The 22867-nt window shown below is 46.7% G+C and overlaps 1 protein-coding gene across 2 annotated transcripts in view; it reads left to right on the forward strand.

Annotated features, from left to right (window-relative positions):
• The first annotated feature begins 407 nt into the window (after positions 1-407).
• CRACR2B (calcium release activated channel regulator 2B) overlaps positions 408-22867 on the forward strand; it is a 351421-nt gene continuing 328961 nt past the window's right edge. Inside the window, exon 1 of one of the 2 annotated variants that reach the window (XM_085644880.1) lies at positions 408-543. The gene's annotated coding sequence lies outside the window, so the exon portion shown is untranslated. The remainder of the gene's footprint in view (positions 544-22867) is intronic. The other variant, XM_085644882.1, reaches the window with a different exon arrangement.

Here is a 22867-nt window from a genome sequence, read left to right on the forward strand (position 1 = left end):
AACGCCCCTGATGTGCTTTCTAAGTCGTTGGATGCGGGATATCTGTTGATCCACCTGCCGCTGCTCTGGTTTCTCTCTGGTTGCGGAGAGAGGTGTTTGCAGGCACCTGGCTGTTTCTTTCTTCGTTGCGAACGCGCACGGTCCCTTTCTTTCCTTTCATTCACAGGGGGGGGCGCGGTTTACTTTTGCCCCAGCCAGCTATCATTGTCAGCAACCAAGGCATGTGACCGGCTGTATTTTATAGGCACCTTTACTGCCTCGTTTACAAAGCGCTCAGACACCAGATTTGTTGGCACGTCAGGAGAATATACAAATCGTAAATAAACAAGAGGGAGGGAAGCAGCGTGCAGCTTCCGGGTGGCTCGGGGAAGCCTCTGAGCCCGCACCAGTGCCCTGCCCCTCTGCCCGGCCCATCCCGCCTCCCGGCCCTGCCCACCTGTCCTGCCGCTGTGAAGCTGCCAGAGCTCGGGACCAGGATCCGGGTCAGGCGGCAGCAGGTGCTCCCCTGAGTGACAGCAGCGCCGCGTGGATGTGAGCCCCCAGGTGAGCAGCAGTGGTGGGTGGGGGGAGCCCAGGTAGGAGGGGGGCTTACCTGCCTTCCTTCTCTCGTGTTCGCTTCCATCTGAGCCTGTTATGTCTTTTATGCCCCCTGCTGATTTTGTGTAGCCTCCTCCTTGTACTCCTTATAGCTCCCAAACACATGTGGAGAGAGGCGCACTTTGCTTTTTGATTGCTTCGTGGGTAAATACCACACACGCATCCTGGTGGTTGGTGGTGGCGGTAGACAGTGTACTACTGGTGGTGGCGCGTAGAAGAATGAACGTGTTTTTCAAACTCCCTCGATGATAACACGAGCCCTCTAGAATTCCTCAGTGAGAGGCCGCCTGCTGTACTTTGGCCCCTCTGCTAACAGCGCAGTGGCACCCGTCACCGCCACGCAGGTGGCATTCCTGTGCATTTAAGTTTCTAGTGCCGTGATAGGGCCAGGGTGATTCGGGTGACACCGCGCTAGAGCTGAAGGGGTTGTAGGAAATAGAGACGTATGTTGCAGGAGAAGACAGCTGTTGCGCCTGGGAATGCCAGCGCAGCGCTATATGAATAATGTTACTTTTTTATTCACGTTTTCGCGTGACTGGCTGACAGACTGATTACAATTACAGGGCGCTAACTACAGTTGCGAATACATTGTTGGAAGGAAGCTCTGAAGTGCCACGCGAGACTGATTGGTAACACAAGTGCCTTATAATAAACATATGGTTCATTAATGTTACCCTGGTGGATTAGAGAGAGCGCTCATTGGCGGCGATGCGAATGATCGATTGCTGGTGCCTTCTCAGCGCTGCCTCAGATTCACAGGTTGACCTTGGTGGTCAGCGCCAGTGCTTTCTGGGGAGGGGAGGCCGCCTACTTGTTGAGATGCACAGTGACAGCCTCGAACTGCTATTGTCGATGAAGGGGAATCCTGCTGCAAAGGGGCACATTTAGCGCCTTTCTGCCCCAGGCATTCCGGGTTATTGAACATTCTCTAACCTTTGCAACCCATCGGCCAATTAAAGGCTAGCTTCTGAGGCCTGTGTCTAATCTGCATGTGACGGGTTCCTATCCTGTCTGGACTGACTTAGAAGGGTAAACTATTATTATGTGGTAGAAAGTCGCGTATAAAGCCAATTTGTAGTGGTCCAATAAAATGCATTCACCAAGGGCCATCAAGGTTGAAGGCCGAGTGCTTTATAAATGTCAAAAGAATCCAGTGATTATATAGATGGACAATGAAGTGCAACATGGTTGAGTATTTCATCTTCTTTATACTGATGCAGGTTGCACAAAAAAGATCCTTTTTTTATTTAACTGGAGAATGATCCTGGCAAACCCTGAGCCAGCACTGGGCTGCTGTGAGGGACACTGGAATTATGCTTCAGGGAAGGACCAAATTATGTGTCAGAGTGGACTAAATTATGCTGCAAAATGTGGCGTATTGTGCCACATTTAGTGGTATTACCTCGGATTGTAACATTTTTACCTGTTGGCACTATCCATGCAAAGGTTTCACCTGATTAGTACCCCTTTGACACACAAATACAGAAATAAACAACAGAAAAGTGACCAATCAACCTCTGCGAGCGAGGGGCATTTCACTGCGTGGCAACACATGTTGCTGCATTTTTAGCAAGTTTTGGTCTGTTTCAGATAGAAATAATTTTTTTCGTTGAAATCTGCAGATAGTACATACAGCACATGATGAATTATGTGACAAATATGGAGAATCCATATTTATGTGGAAAATGCAGCAGCCACAAAATCACATAATTCCAGGGCCTCTGGCTAAATTGTTGTCTTATATAATAAAAGGGTTCACTTATGGTGTTAATGATGTGGGGTTTTATAGACAACATTGTTACTGTGTAAAAGCGTGCTTTGCAAGTAGAAGTGAATGCTATCACCGCTACTGTCTTCGATGTTCAAATTACAAGGTGCTGTATTTTCAATATAATATTGAACTTTCATTTACGTTTCAAAGAAAAAACGTGTCTCAAACTAAGAGCAAATGTAAATATGAGCAGTCTGTTTCCGTGCTTTCAATATTTAAATGCATTGTCATACTTATGACCAATTAGATGTGTACAATGAAATCAGAATGAAAGTCATAATTCATGGGAATGATAATGTCCAGGTATTATGGAAATAATTCATGAGATTCAAATAATTCCAGTGAAACATGGGTTTTTAAACCATTGCTTCGTGTGCACTGAGGGCCTCAAGTCTTCTTGTTACACTGCCCTAGACCAATGTGAAAGGGCAGTAATGCCCATTATTTATGAAATACAGTGCATTCTTGCCCTTTCCCCCTGCTCTGGTGCATACTTTGCTGCCTGGCGCCAACATAGGCACCCTTGCACCACGATGCAAGGGTGCCTTCTTTGCAGGCAGGATTGCTTTGCACAAAAACAATCCAGAGTGCAGTACACATGGAAAGAGGAAAAACCAAGGAGAAATGCAAATATTTCTCCACGATATGCCTGTTCTGGGGAGGGGTAAGGCTGTGGTGCTGTCCTAGTTTTGCGTGATTAAGTTAATCTTGGGCTGCGTCCAAAACTCCGTGGGCACTGCTTGAGAAAACCCATGCGATGCCCATGGAACGCCTCCTTGACGCAGAGTAACTCAACGCAGCGACTTGCGCTGCTATGTCATACTCCATATCTATGAGGTCATGCAGAGCCATGCAGCATCACTTTGCGCTGCCTCACAGATATCAATGAGGGGCTTGTGCTGCAGAGCGTGGAAAAAAGTGACGCTCCGACAGCGTAAGCCTCTCACAAATAAGCTCCTTAATGTATATAACAATATTAACTTACATGCTGGACACCTTCAATTAATTTTTTTGCAGTTTCAATAACAGCTGTTGTCATTAGCCTAGTCAAAGGTATTCGCTTTACTGCTGGCATCGTCTGCTGGAATCATGCCTGTAAGAAAAGGCAAAGGCTAAATAGGCCCTTTCATCCATGTTTATAGAGCGGTATCTGTGCAGTTTGAATGCAGTACAGCAAGCCAACTTCTGGCTGTGCACGTGGACTGTCACGCGGATGCTTTGTGCACGGATTTTTACAAGTGGGTGAATGTGCCTGTCTGTCTGTCACAGGACGGCAAAGTATCTTTTTTGACACAATAGCCGCGTGCGTAGAAACGCGCCACCATCCTCATCCAGTGATTTCCTTCATCGGTGCCACGCATGGTCACCTGCTGTACCGCTGTTTCTATACAGTGATCAATACTGGTTCCCATTGGGAGCCCCTTTCTATGTGCTTCAGATTTTGTATCTATGCGATAAATTGAGGTTCCCGGGTTCACATAGAGAAGTCATGTGAGGTAGGCCGGAAATATATCCAGGCTTTGTGGTTCATAATACATTGTTTAGCCACGTGACTAGTATCTCACACTTTTTCCCTGATCTTACTCTTCAAAATAAAATGATTAGAGCTGAGAAAATGGGGTAATAAACTCTTCTAGTGGGTTGTGGTTTGTTTATACGTCGGGAAACACACCCCGTGACTGAAGATCAGAAAAAGGCTTATGAAATCCCCACAACTGACGCGCTTCCAGGTTCCATTCAGGTTACTTGGCGTCAGAGCTGGCTTTAGAGCTGGTGGCGCCCTGGGCGACAATGTTTATTGGCGCCCTCCCCCCATGACCCTCTTCTCCTTCAATTCCCTCAGTACCACCCTTTAACAGTGACCCTCAAGTCTCCATAACCACTCTCTCCCACATGCTTTTCTTTTGTTTTATAGCGCTACTCATACCAGAGTTGGGTGTCAGAGCACTTTACATCTCACACCTTACACAGACACAATGACTCACATGTGTAAATCAGTGTATACATAAGAAAGAGGACTACAAGGTATAGGAGTCACATGTCATCCATACTCGAGGGCCGTATAGTTTAAGAGTGCTTGATCTGGAGTGGCAAGAACTCAGAATTTAAAACAGACCACTATGGTTGGGGTTGTATTTACTAATAAGAATTGATTTCTATCCAAATGAACCCTTTTTGCAACATTTGGATAATGAAAGACTGGGGAAAACGTCATAGAGCTCGAACCTATACCTTACAGCACGGGTACTCATAGTGCGGCCCGGAAAGCCTTCCTTGGCGGCCCGCGGACCTTGCTGACATTGTACCTGTGTTTTAAAAAAAAATAATTAAAGAGTGTCAGCAAACACCTCCGCAGCAGCGCGGACTCCGAGACACTCTGGTCTATGGGGGATGGGCGATTCCAACAATAGTCAGAGTGGAGATGCAGAGACGCTAAGAAGAGGTGAAATACAACAAAGCCTGGTTAACAAGTAAATGGTCTTTTAATGACCTGTGGAGTACTCGGGTGCGGCTGTGTGGGTGTCCGGGAAGCAGTCTCAGCCCCGGCTGCCACACGCGTGGGGTGAGGTGACAGAGGGTGACAGACAGAGGGAGACAAGAGGGAGACAGAGGGAGGGAGGGAGACAGAGGGAGACGGAGACAGAGGGAGACGGAGAGAGAGGGAGACAGAGGGAGACAGACGGAGGGAGAGAGGGAGAGAGGGAGACAGAGGGATGGAGACAGAGGGCGACAGACAGAGGGAGACAGACAGAGGGAGACAGAGAGAGGGAGGGAGAGAGAGAGAGGGAGAGAGAGGGAGACAGAGGGAGAGGGAGACAGAGGGAGAGGAAGACAGGGAGACAGAGAGAGAGAGTGAGACAGAGGGAGGGAGAGAGGGAGGGAGGCAGAGGGAAGGAGACAGAGGAACAGAGACAGAGGGAGACAGAGAGGGAGGCAGAGGACGACAGACAGAGGGAGGGAGACAAGCAGAGAGAGGGAGGGAGAGAGAGAGGGAGAGGGAGACAGAGGGAGAGGCAGACAGAGGAAGACAGAGGGAGACAGAGGGGGGAGACAGAGGGAGGGAGTCAGGGAGAGACAGATGGAGACAGAGAGAGGGAGACAGAGGGAGGGAGATGGAGGGAGATAGAGGGAGGGAGGGAGACAGAGAGGGAGGGAGACAGACAGAGGGAGACAGACAGAGGGAGAGAGAGGGAGGGAGACAGAGGGACGGAGACAGAGAGAGGGAGACAGAGAGAGGGCAACATACAGAGAGAGACTGACAGAGGGAGGGAGACAGACAGAGGGAGACAGACAGAGGGAGGAGGGTGACAGAGCGAGGGAGACAGATAGAGGGAGACATACAGAGGGAGACAGACAGAGGGAGGAGGGTGACAGAGGGAGGGAGACAGAGGGAGAGAGAGAGAGGGAGGAAGAGGGAGGGAGACAGAGAGAGGGAGACAGAGAGAGGGAGAGAGAGGGAGGGAGACAGAGAGAGGGAGAGAGAGAGAGGGAGGGAGAGAGAGGGAGAGGGAGGAAGACAGAGAGAGAGAGGGAGGGAGACAGACAAACAGAGATAGAGACAGAGACAGAGACAGACAGAGACAGGACAGACAGAGACAGATAGAGGCAGAGACAGGGGCAGACAGATAGAGGCAGAGACAGAGAGACGGAGAGGGAGACAGAGGGAGGGAGACAGGGACAGACAGAGACAGGGACAGACAGACAGATAGAAGCAGAGACAAGGACAGACAGATAGAGGCAGAGACTGAGACAGACAGAGACAAAGAGACAGGGAGACGGAGAGGGAGACGGAGGGAGACAGAGGGAGAGAGAGGGAGGGGGCGGGAGGGAGGGAGACAGAGGGTGACAGAGGGAGGGAGGGAGACAGAGGGTGACAGAGGGAGAGAGAGGGAGGGAGACAGAGAGAGATGGAGACAGAGGGAGACAGAGAGAGGGAGACAGAGGGAGAGAGAGGGAGGGAGACAGAGAGAGGGAGACAAAGAGAGAGAGACAGACAGAGGGAGACAGAGAGAGAGAGGGAGGGAGAGAGAGGGAGAGGAAGGGAGACAGAGAGAGAGAGGGAGGGAGACAGACAAACAGAGATAGAGACAGAGACAGGACAGACAGAGACAGATAGAGGCAGAGACAGGGACAGGGGCAGACAGATAGAGGCAGAGACAGACAGAGACAGAGAGGGAGACAGAGGCAGGGAGACAGGGACAGACAGAGACAGGGACAGACAGACAGATAGAGGCAGAGACAAGGACAGACAGATAGAGGCAGAGACTGAGACAGACAGAGACAAAGAGGCAGAGAGACAGAGAGGGAGACGGAGAGGGAGACGGAGGGAGACAGAGGGAGAGAGAGGGAGGGGGCGGGAGGGAGGGAGACAGAGGGTGACAGAGGGAGGGAGAGGGAGGGAGGGAGACAGAGGGTGACCGAGGGAGGGAGAGGGAGACAGACAGAGGGAGACAGAGGAAGGGAGATGGAGGGACACAGAGGGAGGGAGACAGGGAGAGAGGGAGACATAGGGAGGGAGACAGAGGGAGAGAGAAAGAGGGAGGGAGACAGACAGAGGGAGACATAGGAAGGGAGACGGAGGGAGACAGAGGGAGGGAGACAGGGAGAGAGGGAGACAGAGGGAGGGAGACAGAGAGAGGGAGACAGAGGGAGGGAGACAGAGGGACAGAGACAGAGGGAGACAGAGGGTGACAGACAAAGGGTGACAGACAGAGGTAAACAGACAGAGGGAGGGAGAAAGACAGAGGGAGGAGGGCAACAGAGGGAGGGAGACAAAGGGAGCGAGACAGATAGAGAGAGACAGAGGAAGGTAGACAGACAGAGGGAGACAGAGGGAGGGAGACAGAGGGAGAGAGACAGAGAAAGGGAGACATAGGGAGGAAGACAGAAGGAGGGAGACAGAGGGAGACAGGGAGAGAGGGAGACAGAGGAGGGAGACAGAGGGAGGGAGACAGAAGGAGAGAGACAGATGAGGGAGACAGAGAGAGAGAGGGAGACAGAGGGACAGAGACAGAGGGTGACAGACAGAGGGAGACAGACAGAGGGAGACAAAGGGAGCGAGACAGATAGAGAGAGCCAGAGGAAGGTAGATAGCCAGAGGGAGACAGACAGAGAGAGAGGGAGACAGAGAGAGGGAGACAGACAGAGTGAGTGAGACAGAGGGAGGGAGGGAGAGAGAGAGAGGGAGGGAGACAAAGGGAGCGAGACAGATAGAGAGAGCCAGAGGAAGGTAGATAGCCAGAGGGAGACAGACAGAGAGAGAGGGAGACAGACAGAGTGAGTGAGACAGAGGGAGGGAGGGAGAGAGAGAGAGAGGGAGGGAGACAGAGAGAGAGAGAGAGGGAGACAGAGAGAGGGAGGGAGAGATAGAGAGAGGGAGGGAGACAGAGAGAGATAGAGAGAGATAGAGAGATGGAGAGAGAGAGAGAGAGAGAGAGAGAGATGTGTGTATGCCGGGTCTGGTGGCTCAGTGGACGAAGGCGTCCGCTGCAGGGGCCTGTGTTCAACCTCATGGTCACAGTTTTTTCCCCCGCTCTAGCCCCGCCCCCCTCTCCCACTGACCTCGCCTCCACCGGTGCGGCCCTCGGCCACAAACCACACTGTAAATTTGGCCCCCAAGAGATTGTTTGTGAGTACCCATTCCTTACAGTTTTCCAAGCAGCTCTTTGATGACAGTTAATAGCTTACTGTTCTATATTAGGGTATTCATTTATAAATTGTGAGTAACAAAATGATCTTGCCAACAAAAGCTGAAATCCACTGAACTATTTACATTGTATGCACTTCTGTGATCTGCATGGTACATGTTCTTTGCAGCAGGCATATTCACCCTTGGTGCTACTTTATGATGAGTCAAAACCTCCACTAGACAAAACGCGAAGGTCCATTAATCACCAGAGTTATCTTGGCACTTTTATTGTTTTCTGAAAATTGCTGGAGTCAAGGAACCTACACCAGGTGCTTTTAAATCCACAATGTATGTGTCAACACAGCGCATCCTGAAGTCAGCGCCTGGTGCAGTAGCACCCATCGTACCGCCCTACAGCCGTCCCTGCCTGGAGTTAAACATGGTCAGGTGTTTGAACGCTGGGGAAGGGTTTCGACTCGCCACCTACGGTAGTTATGTGTACTGCTGGCATATATGGCCAATCACTGCAATGAGAGGCTGTAAAACCCGCGCTAAGCACAGATTATCTATCTACCTGTGGTATAGCGCCTCGAATGAGCGGGGCTGATGAGAAGCTCTTTGTCAGAGCAAACCTTCTAACGGATTCCCAAGCTGTGGTGATGCCTGTTGCAGAGTCCAGGGTCCTTCGTATAACAACTACAGAGGGCCTGCACTTCGTTCGTCTGTAGCCCCTCAGAGAACTTGTGGCATCTTCCACAGGATCACAGAAGAGTATTACCCTAGTTCTCTCCACTGTGGGAGCCATGAAAGCGCCATTTGCCACACCACTGCAGGGAGCTGGGAGCTCACCTCTTTAGCATAAGGGGCAGCGACGTGTCCTTACAGGGAAGGGAAGGCCGCTTACAGTTCCACAAAGTGGGAAATCGAAGGAATTGATATTCAACGTCCAGAGCGTAGACATTTTATGCATGTCACCAAAAACTAACAAAGATTCCCTGGTTTGAGTCCTGGCATCGAACAGTGCCGCCCGCAAGCGTGGGCCCAGTCAGGGTCAGTCAAACGTGTCTGGTTGGAAACAGTGGTATAGCTAGATCACCAGCTGGAAATCCATGGAAGCTCTCTGTGCTAGACTGCTCGGACAGGCACTGATGCCCTTGGCGGGAAAAGGCCGGACTGGAAAATCGCTCACAGGGGGAGCCTTGGCATAGGAACTGTGGGGGAGCTGGGGAACATGACCCTATAAAGCACTGCGGTGCATCGCCTGTCTACTTGAAGCATCGTAACCCATGGAGCAAACTATAGAGAAGCTGCAAGACCTCAGTTGTGTTAATTATTTAATGATGGTCAGTGAGAGGGTGATCCTCACCTAAAATTGTTATTTTTTGTCAAGCCTGGTGAGCCGGGAGAGTAAGGGAAGGCAGGAGATGCTATTTATGTTAGATATGACATTAGTCTGACCTTTTGATTTTGCTAAAATTATATGTAGGATACACTTACTTATAGGGGCATTCAACCAGCCTTCTTCATCCATTGGTCTATTGTTGCGTCAATCACATTTTTCTTCTGTCCCTTGCTGTATACAACATGGGACCATGAGTCAAGCCACTCAGCCATTGGCTAATTCCACTGTGATTGACGGCATTCGACCCTTTCACATGCAGCACATACCCAGAGTAGTTCTCATCAGTGCCAGGGACGACTATGGCAAGATGTGCTTTATGAGGCAAAAAAATATTTTTGCTTTTAGCCATTTATTTTAATATTGACAAAAGCCCAGCACCTTCTCCAACAGTACTCCTGAAAACCACAAAACATCCAGGTCTTCTCCCTACCAATTAAGTAGCCAGTATCTGTGTGCGTCATTCATTTTTCCAGATTAATGCAAACTGCATTTACCAGCATTTTTCCATCCCAGTGCATTAGGATGTCTGCCCGCCTTTATTAACGAGGATTTGTGTAGACAGCGGATTATCAATGGTGTGTACATAGCATGAACACCCCATCATGTTTGGTGTACATTGCAGCAACCATGATTAGTGCTTACGCAGGTAATCAATGGTTTGCGAATTGCAAATGCCACTACGTGTGTGCACGGCATGGTTTAAATGGTGTTTGTACATGGTGTGCCCACCTCCCTTCTGCTCCTGGTTGATGCTGCCTAGGGGCCCAAGGACGCGCTCTGCTTTACACATGGTTTGGGCAGGATGTGTGTGTACCATGAATGCCCTCAAGGTGCTTTTACCAGAGAATTTGCTAGGATGTTGTTTTTAAAATCAGTTTTGACACAACATAAACTTGCTAGGATTTGTGCATTTCATAATTTTTCAAAGAATAGGATAGAGCAATAATTATATGTCTTGTTTATGACTCTCATGACATTTCTTCATACTGTGATTTACATGAAATGCAACGAATCATGCATGAATTGTACAATTAACTAATTACCCACCTTTCATTGCCTGAATCCAACCATATTTATGTACACCAGGAGTTGGAAAAATCATGAACCAGGATGTTTGCATAATGTAAATGAGTGGGGCTTTGTGCACAGGATTAGTCGGTATTTTCACAAGAAGCACTTAATTTTGTGATACAAGAAATTTGGCAATAATTCTGAACACTGCAGATTGCAAACATTTCTGCATACCATTCATCATGAATTTATTAATTGTGGGAAGAGGCTATTGGTCTGTTTTTAGGGTAGATGGGCAGTGCTACTCTCCGATACAACTTTTGTACTACTCTTCAGAAAATATGTATACAGGAGGCAGCATAGTAGTAAACCTCTCTCACATCATGCTGTTGGCTGTTTGGTGCGTTGTTCCACCTCCTAGGGAGTGACCCCATTTTTTTTTTTCAATTCAATTCAATAGTTCTTTATTCGGTGGTTAAAAACCATCATAAAAGAGTACATTATACAATTTTTAAAAAAAAGGTATTAAATCAATATACAAGAACATTGAATGAAACTATAAACATAAAATTCATTATCACTGTACAAACATCATAAAACCTAATCACAGTTGGTGAGTGAGGAATCCTGTGAGAATCTTTAATAGAGCTATCCTCTAGTTGTCCTAAGTCTTAGTGCAAATTTCAAGAAACTAATAACAGAGCATAAAGTTAGCGGGTCACTGGCCCCTTGTAGAAAGATCAGTGCTTCTTTAGCATGGGTGAACCTAGACTTTTTTAAAATCTCCTTTAAAAATCTGCGTCTAGGGGTTGCGTACCAGGGACATAAAAGTACAAAATGAAGGGTGTCCTGCGGAGACTTATTGTCGCAGCCGCAGGCACCCTTCTGCTCAATTGAATGACTAAAACCAGCTGGTTCAGCTAATAGAAATGGTAAAAAATTGAGCCTAAAACGTGACATTAAAAACCTGTCTTGGGCATTGTGCACAACACAAAGGTAAGGTTCAATCCCATCATTGGTTTCAAGTCTGCTGTAAATAATCACTGAGGGTTTAGCCCCTTCCACAATGGATCTGGCGCGAGCTCTTTGGTCCCAGAAATTTCTCTTTAGGGTCGTCTTGTCCTGTGGAGTAATCCTTAACGGGTTTAGGTACATATCGTTTAGACCCATACTATCCAGACTAGATTTCACATAATTCAGCCATGGGATGTTTAGGCTTTTGTCCCTCCCTAGGCAATCTGTTAAGATCTGTCTGCTTAGTGCAGCTTCCGGATTACACCAAATTTTTAACCACGCCAGGATTGGTCTGAGTTTAATCAGATCCTCTAGATAGGGTCTTCCCAATTCTCTGTGTGCTTTATAGGCAGGTGTACAGTTGGGCACTTTTAAAATAGAGCGAAAAATGTAGTTTTCTTCCCTCTGCAGCGGGTCAAGATTTATGAAACCCCATACTTCTGAGCCATACGTGACTCTGGAACAACACATCGAGCCATACAGGTTCATTGATTGTTCCGGGGACCATCGGCCAACTCTCCTCCCATATCCTGCTATTGCCCCGCTTGATGCCGCCAATTTGCCGCATCTTTCCTGTATCAGTGGGGCAAATTTCAGGGACTCATCAAACAGCACTCCTAGATATGAAAAAGATTGCGCCCTATCTAGCGTGTGATTCCCAATTTTGTAGGCAAAGCTGGTCCGTGGTTTATGACCTGCTGTCATCACATAGGATTTTTTTAGATTGACGGACAGGTCTAGCGCACTCATGAATTCAACAAACCCGTCAATTAAATTCTGTAGACTTTTGGGGGTGCGTGCCAAAAGGACCGCATCATCGGCATACAATAACACCGGGATGTTGCGTGTTCCTACCCTTGGACAGTCTGTTTTTAAATTAATTAAGAACTGTTCCAGACTATTTATATATATAGAAAATAAAAAAGGGGCCAGTATGCAACCCTGCCTGACGCCACTAGTACATTTAAAGGGATCGGTCAACCCCCCATCCATATTATAGCGCACTCTGGCAAAGGTCTCTCTATGCAATTCCCTCAGGGTGCAAATGATACCCGGGTCAACCCCTAGATGACTCAGCATTAACCAGAGCTTGTTCCTATTTACGTGGTCAAATGCCGCAGCCAAATCCATAAATCCCAAGTAAATGGGTTCTTTACTGGCCTTTGTGTATTTGGCGACCAACATATAAAGGTTCAAGCATTGATCGGTAGTGGACCTACCTGACCGAAAGCCATACTGGACATCCGAGATAACATTATTATCCTCAGCCCAATCGATCAGTCGGTTCAGTATGACTCTTCCTAGAATTTTAGCCAGGATGTCTATCAGGGAGATTGGGCGATAGCATTGGGGGTTATCTCTGTTGCCCTTCTTAAAAATGGGTACTATAATGGCTGACGACCAGGACCTAGGCAAGCCCACCCTGATAGCAGCATTTATTACTCTGGTTAAAATGGGGGCCCATAATTCCACGTTGCTCAAAAACAGGTCCGGGGGGGTCCCATCAAGTCCCGGGGCTTTGTTTTTAGTTAATCCCTCTATGCCCAAAACTATTTCTTCGAGGGTAAACTCTAGAGACTCTCCCTGCATAACCACCCACCTCTCCTCTATACTGTCCCCCTCCCCGTGGTTATATAAACCCTCGAAGTACGTTGTCCACTGTTCCGGGAGGATATTTGTGGCAGCTGAGGGAGATGCTTTGTCCTGAAAACAAGGAGTATTTATTATTTTCCAAAATTCCGTTATGTCCCTATTTTCAGAGGCCTCCCTCAAAGCCGCCCACGCTTCCCCCTGCAGCGCAGCTTTCCTTATTTTAAGTTCCTTCTTATAAATGAGTCTACACAAGTGGACTTTTGATGGGTCCCTGGATTTACTGCTGATAGCTTTTTTTAATTCCCTCAGGGCTCGTGTACAACCCCCATCAAACCATCTCGGGAAATTTGGGGTAGTCTTTGCTGGGGCCTTAGTGCGCAACAATCCATCCACCAGTTTAGTTAATTGGCCAAAAGCGTGAGTTAAACTAACCCCCTCAACTGACAAATCTAAACATTTCTCAATACATGATTGACCTTTGTCCATTAAGGATCGGTAAAATCTTTCGCCGTCCAATTTCGCCCACCTTAATCTTCTTCCTTGGTCTGTTACTTTCTCGGCGATGCCCTCAACTGGGATCCACTTTCGTTTAGGCAAATAGAAAAACTCCATAACCAAAGGGTTATGGTCGCTAAAGGGGCTCCATTCAATTCCCACTGAGGTAATACGGTGCTTTAGGCCTCTGGGGACAAAAATATAATCAATAAAGGAAGAGCACCCTCTGCCTTTAAAGGTGGGTGGTAAAGTGCCATCCTGCCCCAATGAGATTAAGTCGATCGTATGCTCCAGATCGTGAGAGGAAATAAGCTTTCCTAATTCTACGCCATTCGGTGAGTGACAAAAATGGGGGCCTCTTTCCACTGGGCAATTTGACCAATTAGCGTTAATGGGGAACAATAAGGGGCATAAATGGCAGTTCATATCACCCACTACTATTGTTAGTGGGGTCGCAGCGCCATTAACAGGTGCCAATTCTTGACTTAATCTATGGTCTAGTTCGCCCAAAGTGGTACTGCTACTTCCTAAAGAGCCAGTGTTGTACACATTAAACAACACTAGCCTTGCCCCTTTATTCCTAAGCCTTAAAGCTTGAATGTTCCAATCAAACCAATCTACGCTGGACCAGGCGCCTTCAATAGTCAAATCGACGTATATTGACAGGCCTCCTTTGGCACGACCTGAGGGGGTTTTTTGTGCAGGTATGAAGAAACATTTATATCCTGCCAGGTGAAATTGGGAATTATCTGTGGTCCAGGTTTCTTGCAGGCAAATTATGTGGAAATTAGTAATATATTGCTGCCAATCCACATTATCAAATTTGCCTGCCAGGCCAGCTATGTTCCATGAGATTATTCTCAATCCCTCTTCCACTCTTTTGGTAGGCCCTATCCTAGACTCCCTTTGAGGATTGGTAGGTGACCCAGTTTTGGAGCTATAAGGTAACTTCTGCAAGTTCTTGCCCTGCTGTATTCGATCTGGGGCTGGTGCTCGTAATCCTGTGGGAGTGTGTGGGCATCCGCTCAACATGTGACCCCATTTACAAAGAAAGAGGTGCATTGTTTTCAGCATGTGGCAGGAGCTGTCTGGTGAAGGTGGGACCCATCTTGAAAAGATGATTTCCCCTCTAAAAGCAAGACATTCTGCATTACATGCAAATGTTTATCCAAAATATGATCTCTAAATGCTCTTTTATAGGTTGTGTTATTTTTAAATAAAAATATGTTTGGTGCAGAAAAAACCCCCACCTAAATTATTTTTCGCTTAAAATCTGACAAAGGAATATTCAGCATTTCATGCTTTTCTTGATGAGCTGTGCCTTTACATGACTCAGTATTTTATCCAGTCTCCTGCTTCATTCCCCATGTTAAACTGCCCTTTTTCTTTTCATTGTAAGTGTGCCCCTCACAAAAACTCGATGTACAATTGAGGTCCTTCTTCAGTGTTGCTGGTTGTGTGGACCACTGCAGTTCTTCTGTGTCATTGGTTGTATCTGCCATTGTGATCCTTATTCGATGTCTCTCATTGCATCATTGTGCGCCTTGCTCTGGGTTGTTGGCTATGTTTTAAACACACATTTTTGCCATTTAGTCAAGCCGGGGGAGACAAGAAATGTTCCGCACCGGGTACCACCTGACCTTGCTACGCCACCGTGTGCCATTGTGGTTCTGTTTGCCTTTGCAGTACTTTTTCTTTGTCACAGGTTATGTGTACCATTGTAGGACTTAAATACAGTACTTTTAGAGAAACAATGAATCCAGTCTAGCTAGGATATGTACTGGCACATTTATTATTATTTATCGACATTTTGCCATAGTTACAAGCTGCTACTACTCTTTTTTAAATTTCAGGACACCTATTAATTTCATTTGGTATTGCGAGATTGTGATACTCCCACTTTGTACAGCTAATAACTGCATTCGTGTACTGCACACTCTTGGCAGCCATAGCATTGACAAAGCCAATAGGTCTGACTTTGATGTGCTATGCCAGGCAAAAAGTGTGTTTGCATGCATAAGCAGTGTAAAACCAGATCTATTGGCTTTGCCAACATTTACTAGTAACTTTGCGGATGTAGGCAGAGATCTCCACCATCATGGCAGAGATGTCCCTATGGGAAAGTAGATATTAAAGTTTATTATGCTATAAAAATATTTTGATGTATAATTTAAATACATTTCTGTGCAGGACGAAGGCTAGGCATAATAGGGGTGTGGCCAAATCAAGATTGTGTGTCTGGAGGAATTGGTCTTCCGTGAAAAGGTGTGCACAGGCCAAAGGCTGAGTGTTGTAGGTGCTTCATCCCCTAAGGGAGCTTGGGTTTCTAGAGGAAGTGGGCTTTCCGTGAAGACTTCTGTTCAAGATGAAAGGTGTGTGTAGGAGGGGCTTGAAAGATATAAAGACTAGAAATTTATTTTACATAGTGGATAGTTATCAGCAGATTACAAACAGGCTGGCCATGGTGTTACTACATAGACTTTGTCCAGCTACACAAACTCTCTGAATAACATACTAGGTGATTATTATCATTATAATGGGTCAGAGCCCCATTTCAATATGGCGACCACAGTGATTATGCTCACTTGCGAGTCCGTCCTCTATAAACAGCTGTGTAGTACTTGGATACTGGTATAAATATGAGCAACAAGATGGCAGCCAGTGAGAACCCCGTGATACACCCCAAGTGATATGCACATCTGGAGCACTCTTCCCAGGAATCGGGTCGTATTGTTTTTGAAAATTTTACATGTGGCGCGTACCACATTACCCAGATGTATGCCGATCCAGATGCATGCATATACGGCATGTTTAAACTTGGACATATAGATTGATGAATCATATAGATTGATGAAGCACGCAACACGAATATGAATATACTAATGTTGCACGCACCAGGTTATGGTTACCACACATGTACGGTTAGTCAAGACTTGGGCACTTATATTGTTGCCATTCGCAATGCTTACATGGTTTATTTACAGATGGGCATTATCAATACACTTTGTCCTGTCATGACGCTGGTAGTGACATGCAGATGAATTACAACTACTAAAGACACAGAATCACTGCTGCGCGTACTGATACATGTGATGCGTAGAAGGCTTGTTTATACTTTGGGCACTAATCAAGAACAATGTCCTGTCAGTAGGCTGACAATGACATGCAGATGAAATATTTCAAAACATTAAATCTCTGCTACCCCTGTGATAAGTTACTTATCATGTTCAAATACGTCTTGCCACAATGTGGAGAATTTGCCACAACACACAATATTAGGTACTAATTACTTGTGGACGCAAGTTGCACACTTGGGAAGTGCGGGGATGACGCACACTGAAACAAATGCTGGGTAACAGTCACGTAGATTGATAGTACTTATGTAAACTACCAGAGAAGGAAAGGAAACATTGTCTCACACACATATATGTTATTTTCAGTGACTGGACAATTGATTTTAGAGAAGCGACCTTGCGCCTACACATCATGCAAGTTCTGAAGGTGAGCTTAGATAGATTTGTATGATGATGTTGATTGACTACTTCCCTGGCATGTATTAGTAGTGAAGGGTATGATAGATATTGCAGGACTGAAGTACTAGATATTTGGAGACTTTATGATAACAGATGCAGCCTCGATTTACACCTGACGAGGGGAGCAGATATGGTGACAGTCAGTTGTTCATTGGTGGGAGATCTATAATACTGATCACCTCATTTTCAACCTTTGACATTCGTATGCTATACTCAGTTTCTGTCCTCTCAGATACTTGATTGGTTTGTGACCAAGTGGGGGTATTAATTACCACATGATATTACGGTGGCGCTTGCCAAGTTAACGTAATGTAAGCAAATTGATACAAGTAAGTGTGGTGCCACAGGTGAGGGAAAAAACCCCTAAACCCTCAAATTTGGGACCCTAGGATCCGAACAAGATAACAACAGTTCCTATGCACACGCATATAAATAAAATACAGTTAAAAAAATTTCTGTCGGTAAAGATGAAAACAAATGGTGTCCTTTAAGAATAATTTCTTCTTCTTTAATTTGATATTGCACAAAACACCAGCCAACACGTGTTTCGTCAATAGGGAGTTAACCCTTTTCTTCTTCAGGGCTGTAACAAAATAATTGCTATCTTAGACCTTAATACCCGTGATAATTCCAACCCGGCGGGTCATACATAGTCCCAAGCACTTTATTTAGAGGGTAATTGTAATCTTCTCTATGTCGTGAGTCTTGTACTCAGGGCATCAAAAGAAAATCACACCCAAATGCCGAGTTATACACTTCCGTACAAATAAAAGCCAAAGTGGGCGTTTCTTATGTAGTTCACGAATCTTGAGTCCCGTGTGAACCACCTCAAAGATCTGTTCAGGCTGAGGTCAGCCTACAGGTCAGGTCTCTCGCGTGTACGCATGTACGCAGGACCATCTGATGCTTCCGGGAGTGTGCTCCGTACTGGATGCCACTTGGGAAGTGCATTGTGGGATGATGCACACTGAAACAAATGCTGAGAAATAGCCACGTAGCTTGATAGTACTTATGTAAACCAGCAGAGAAGGAAAGGAAACAGTGTCTCACACACATATATATTATTTTCAGTGACTTGACAATTGATTTTAGAGAAGGGACCTTGCGCCTACACATCTTGCAAGCGCTGAAGGTGAGCTGAGATAGATATGTATGATGTTGCTGATTGACTCCTTCCCTGGCATGTATTAGTAGTGAAGGGTATGATATATATTGCAGGACTGAAGTACTGGATATTTGGAGACTTTGGGATAACAGATGCAGCCTCGATTTACACCTGACGAGGGGAGCAGATATCGTGACAGTCAGTTGTTCATTGGTGGGAGATCTATAATACTGATCACCTCATTTTCAACCTTTGACACTCCTATGGTATACTCAGTTTCTGTCCTCTCGGACACTTGATTGGTTTGTGCCACTGGCGACTAGACCTTCTATAGATATAATGTATAACAAATACTGTCTTTCTTGATAGTTCACGATAATATCTCTTGTACACGTGGTGAGTGGGTCAGTGGCACCCAGGTGACAATTTTCTGACCACTTCATGTCCAAGGATGACTCCTAAGGCATGCATGTTTATCATGGTATATATAAAAAGAGAGAGTAACCCTTGGCAACCCAAAGGACTGGGGTTCAAACAAAATTGTTATACAGAGATGTCCTCTGGGGGGATTAATTATCCACACCTTAGTTCTCACTTACACTCTGAATCTCATTCATCCAGGTCCAATAAACCAAACTGACCCCCCTCTGAATTTGTTATATATTGGCACAAATATTTAAAAATAGTACAATAATAGTTGAAAATTCATAAAAACAATTTATTTCTCAAATTTGACACAATGAGACGACACAGTATTATCAAATAAAAACAATGAAACAATTACAATGTATTCAATATTAAAACCAATTCATCAAAATGCTATCCACTAAATATTTTACACAAGAGTTTACTATCTAGACAATACCCTTTATCATCATTTGCCACAACTGGTAATCCTATTTCACCACATAAACCCCGATATCTCCTAAATACTATACATCTAGGGAAATGTTCATCTCTGTATAACAATTTTATCATGGTAGCCTTGATGAAGTCTGCTGCCAAATCTGCGGCAAAGATGAAACACATGTTGGCAGAGAATTGAAAGACGATTTGAGAGAAATAAAGGCTGTTGGTGAAACATACTATGGAACTCAACGTTGTTTATTTCACAGTGCTCAATGTTTATTGCTTATGACCTGGACCTGATCCAACAGAAAAGAAGTGGTGGCTCTTCCTCCTTCTTGAGCACCGCTTACTTAATGTTATGTGCTGATTGGGATATTTGGAACTTTGTTGACATTTAAGTGTATGCGTCCTCCTTCCACAGCCACCTATCTTGTGCTTGTATTAAGGCCATGGCCACCTAATGGGCCTTGGTGTCTAGAGGGAGTGGGCACTCTGTGACTACTTCTGTATAAGTGGAAGAATGTGTGTAGTAGGGTCTTGGCCACCTAATGGACCTTGATTGCCTGAAGGAAGCGGGCTCTCCTTGAGTTGTGAACAGGGTGAAGTCGATGCATAGTTGGGCCTTGTCCACTGAATGGAGCTTGGGTGTCTGCAGGGAGTGGACTCTCTCGGAAGACTTCTCTACAAGGTGAAGAGTGTTCGCAGTAGGGGCTTGGCCAACTAATGGGGCTAGAGTGTCTGGAGGGAGTGAACTCTCTGTGAATACTTTTGTATGAGGCAAGGAGTGTGTGTAGTAGGGGCATTGCCATTGCCAACTAGGGGGGGTTTGGATGTCTAGAGGTAGTGGGCTCTTCATGAAAAGCTGTGCATAGGGCATAATTGATGCTTGGTAGGGGCTTATTCATCTAATGGAACTTGGGTTTCTGAGGGAGTGGGCTCTTCATGAAAACGTCTGTTCAAGGCAAAGAGTGTGCGCAGTAGGGGCATGGCCACCTAATGGGGCTTGGCTGTCTGGACGGTCCAAGCTCTCCATGAAGACTTCTGTACAAAGGGAATGGTGTGCCTAATAGGGTCCAGGTCACCAAATGGGCTTCGGCGTCTGGAGGGAGTAGGCTCTTCATGAAGACTTCTGTAGAAGGTGAACTGTGTTCATAATAGGGGATTATACACCTAAGGGGCTTGGGTGTCTGGAGGGAGTGGACTGTCTGTAAATACTTCTGTGCAAGGTAAAGAGTGCATGCAGTAGGGGCATGGCTACCAAGCAGGACTTGGGTGCCTGGTGGGAGTGGGCTCTCCATGAAGACGTCTGTACAAGGGGGGATGTGCGTAGTAGGGGCTTGGTCACCTAATGGGGTTTGGGTTTTTTAAAGTAGTGGACTCTCACTGAAGACGTCTGTACAAGGCAAAGGGTGTGCGCTGTAGGGGTGTGGCAAACTAATAGGGCTAGGGTGTCTGGAGGGAGTGGACTTTCTGCGAATACTTCTGTACAAGGTGAAGAGTGTGTGCAGTAGGGGCATGGCATCTAACGGGGCTTCAGTGTCTCTCTGTACAATGTGAAGGGGGTGCATAAAAGGGGTTTGGTAACTGCGGTTGGGGCCTCAGGGACTATCTCCTTGCCCCCCCCTTAGTGGGAAATCACTGCAACACTAAAAGCGGTTTACTCTTCTTTTTGTTACTAGCGGTATGTTAATGTCATATAGGGCAAGAGGTCTTCTAGAACGCGAACCGAGGGAACAACTGGTTTGTCGCTTTTAGGGTCCACAACTGAGGACTTCTTTGGTTCTCCTGGTCCCAGGTTCCTCCTCACAGTCAGGCAAGCATTGACCCAGAAAGCAAAAACAAAGAAAAGAGGGCTCAGGCTACTGTTTTCTATCACAGGCCTAAAACGTAGGGAAGGGAAAAAACGTGCACTGTCACCAGAGCCAAATGTGTGTGGCGTGTCTAGTGCTCAGGGAACAATAGTGCTCTCTCACTGGTGCCCCTTTAGGCGTGCCCACAGCCCCTTAACCAGCCCAGAGCATGCACCCAGCACTTACCTGCTCCCACTACCCTCCTGGGCCGTGGTAATGGGAGACCCAGCCTCCTCACCGTTTGGGCGAACAGTGGTCCCGAGGGCAGTGCTCCTTGAGCGGTCGTGCTCTTTCCTTTCTTCCACCCGACCGGTGTATGGGTCCCGCGTTGTCCGTCCTCCGCTGATGAAGCCGACGTCTTCCTCCTTCGGATTCGGGTTCCTCGCTCTCCGTTCGTCCTCTCCTTCGGGTTGCTCGGCGTCCTCCTCTCCTGCAAACCACTCCGCAACACCTGACGACATTTCGGACGCCACCAGTCCTCTTCAATGGCTGCGTCCACCCGGCTTTCATCCACTAGTCCGCTAACTGCACTTCCGGGTTTCTCGGCGGCGGCGGCTATGTTGGGTTGGTCGGCGTCGTCCGATGGTGGCAAACCATCACACTGCCTTCCCCTCCGGAATGGACGGTCGGGCCATTCCAGGACTGGAAACCTGGAGAGGTAGTCCACATTCATTTGGAGTTTTCCTGGTATGTGTATGGCCTCAAAAGTGAAGGGCTGTAATGCAAGAAACCATCGTAAGACCTTGGGGTTAGAGTCTTTATGTAGCGACAGCCACGTAAGAGGAGCATGGTCGGTCAATAAAAGAAATTAACGTCCCAAAAGATAATATTGCAGAGCTTCCATAGCCCACTTGAGGGCAAAACACTCTTTCTCAATCGTAGCGTATCAAGCTTCTCTGGGGAACAGTTTTCTACTGAGGTATAGGATGGGGCGTAGGTCTCCGACGTCGTCTGTTTGGGACAGTATGGCCCCAAGGCCTCTGCCTGAGGCATCGGTTTGGAGAACAAAGGTCTTCTTGAAATCAGGACAGGTAAGGACAGGGGAGGAACACAAGGCTCTTTTTAACCTTTGGAAGCTTTCCTCTTGGGGACACAACCAAGGGAGGTGTTTTCCTGTGTGAGTTTTTGTAAGCAAATCAGTGAGGGGACTGGCGATGTCAGAGAAAGTTGGTATGAATCTCCTATAATAGCCAACCAACCCGAGGAAGGAGCGAATATCCTTCTTACAGGAGGGTCGGGGTATTTTGGAGATAACCTCTATTTTGTTGATTTGGGGTCTTATGCACCCTCCCCTGATGTTGTATCCTAAATACTCTATATGTTCGGTTCCAAAGGTAGTTTTCTTGGGATTGAGGGTAAGGCTTGCTTGTTCCAGTGCTTTTAAAACAGTTTCTAGATGCAACAGGTGTGTGTTCCAATCGGGACTTTAGACTACAATGTCATCTAGATAAGCAACCATGAATGCTTGGTATGGAGCTAATATAGCATCCATCAATCGCTGAAAAGTAGCGGGAGCCCCATGGAGGCCAAAGGGCAGAACCTTAAATTGATACAGACCTGAGGGTGTTGAAAAGGCTGTTTTTTCTTTGGCTGCCGGGGTCAAAGGGATTTGCCAATAGCCTTTCGTTAAGTCTGTGGTAGACATCACTCTGGCTTCTCCTAAGCGTTCAATTAATTCGTCTACTCTTGGCATAGGGTAGGCATCGGATTTTTACACAGAATTTACCTGGCAGAAATCTATGCAAAACGAATACTACCATCAGGTTTCGGTACAGGGACAAGCACTATGAGAAGGCTCGATTATGTCGGCTTCCAACATGGCTTGTATTTCCTGGTCCACTGCCTGCCTCCTGGCCACGGGAATACGGTAGGGTTTTAACTTAACTGGTTGGGCTGTCATTGTTATAATTTCGTGTTCCACTAAAGTTGTCCGCCCAGGGGTCCCAGATAAGACAGGGGAGTATTTCTCACAAAGGGACACCATGTGTCGCCTTTGTTCTTCCGTCACTTGTGGTCCT

This window comes from Triturus cristatus, chromosome 3_1 (assembly GCF_964204655.1).
Source record: "Triturus cristatus chromosome 3_1, aTriCri1.1, whole genome shotgun sequence".
NCBI classification, from domain to species: Eukaryota; Metazoa; Chordata; class Amphibia; order Caudata; family Salamandridae; genus Triturus; species Triturus cristatus.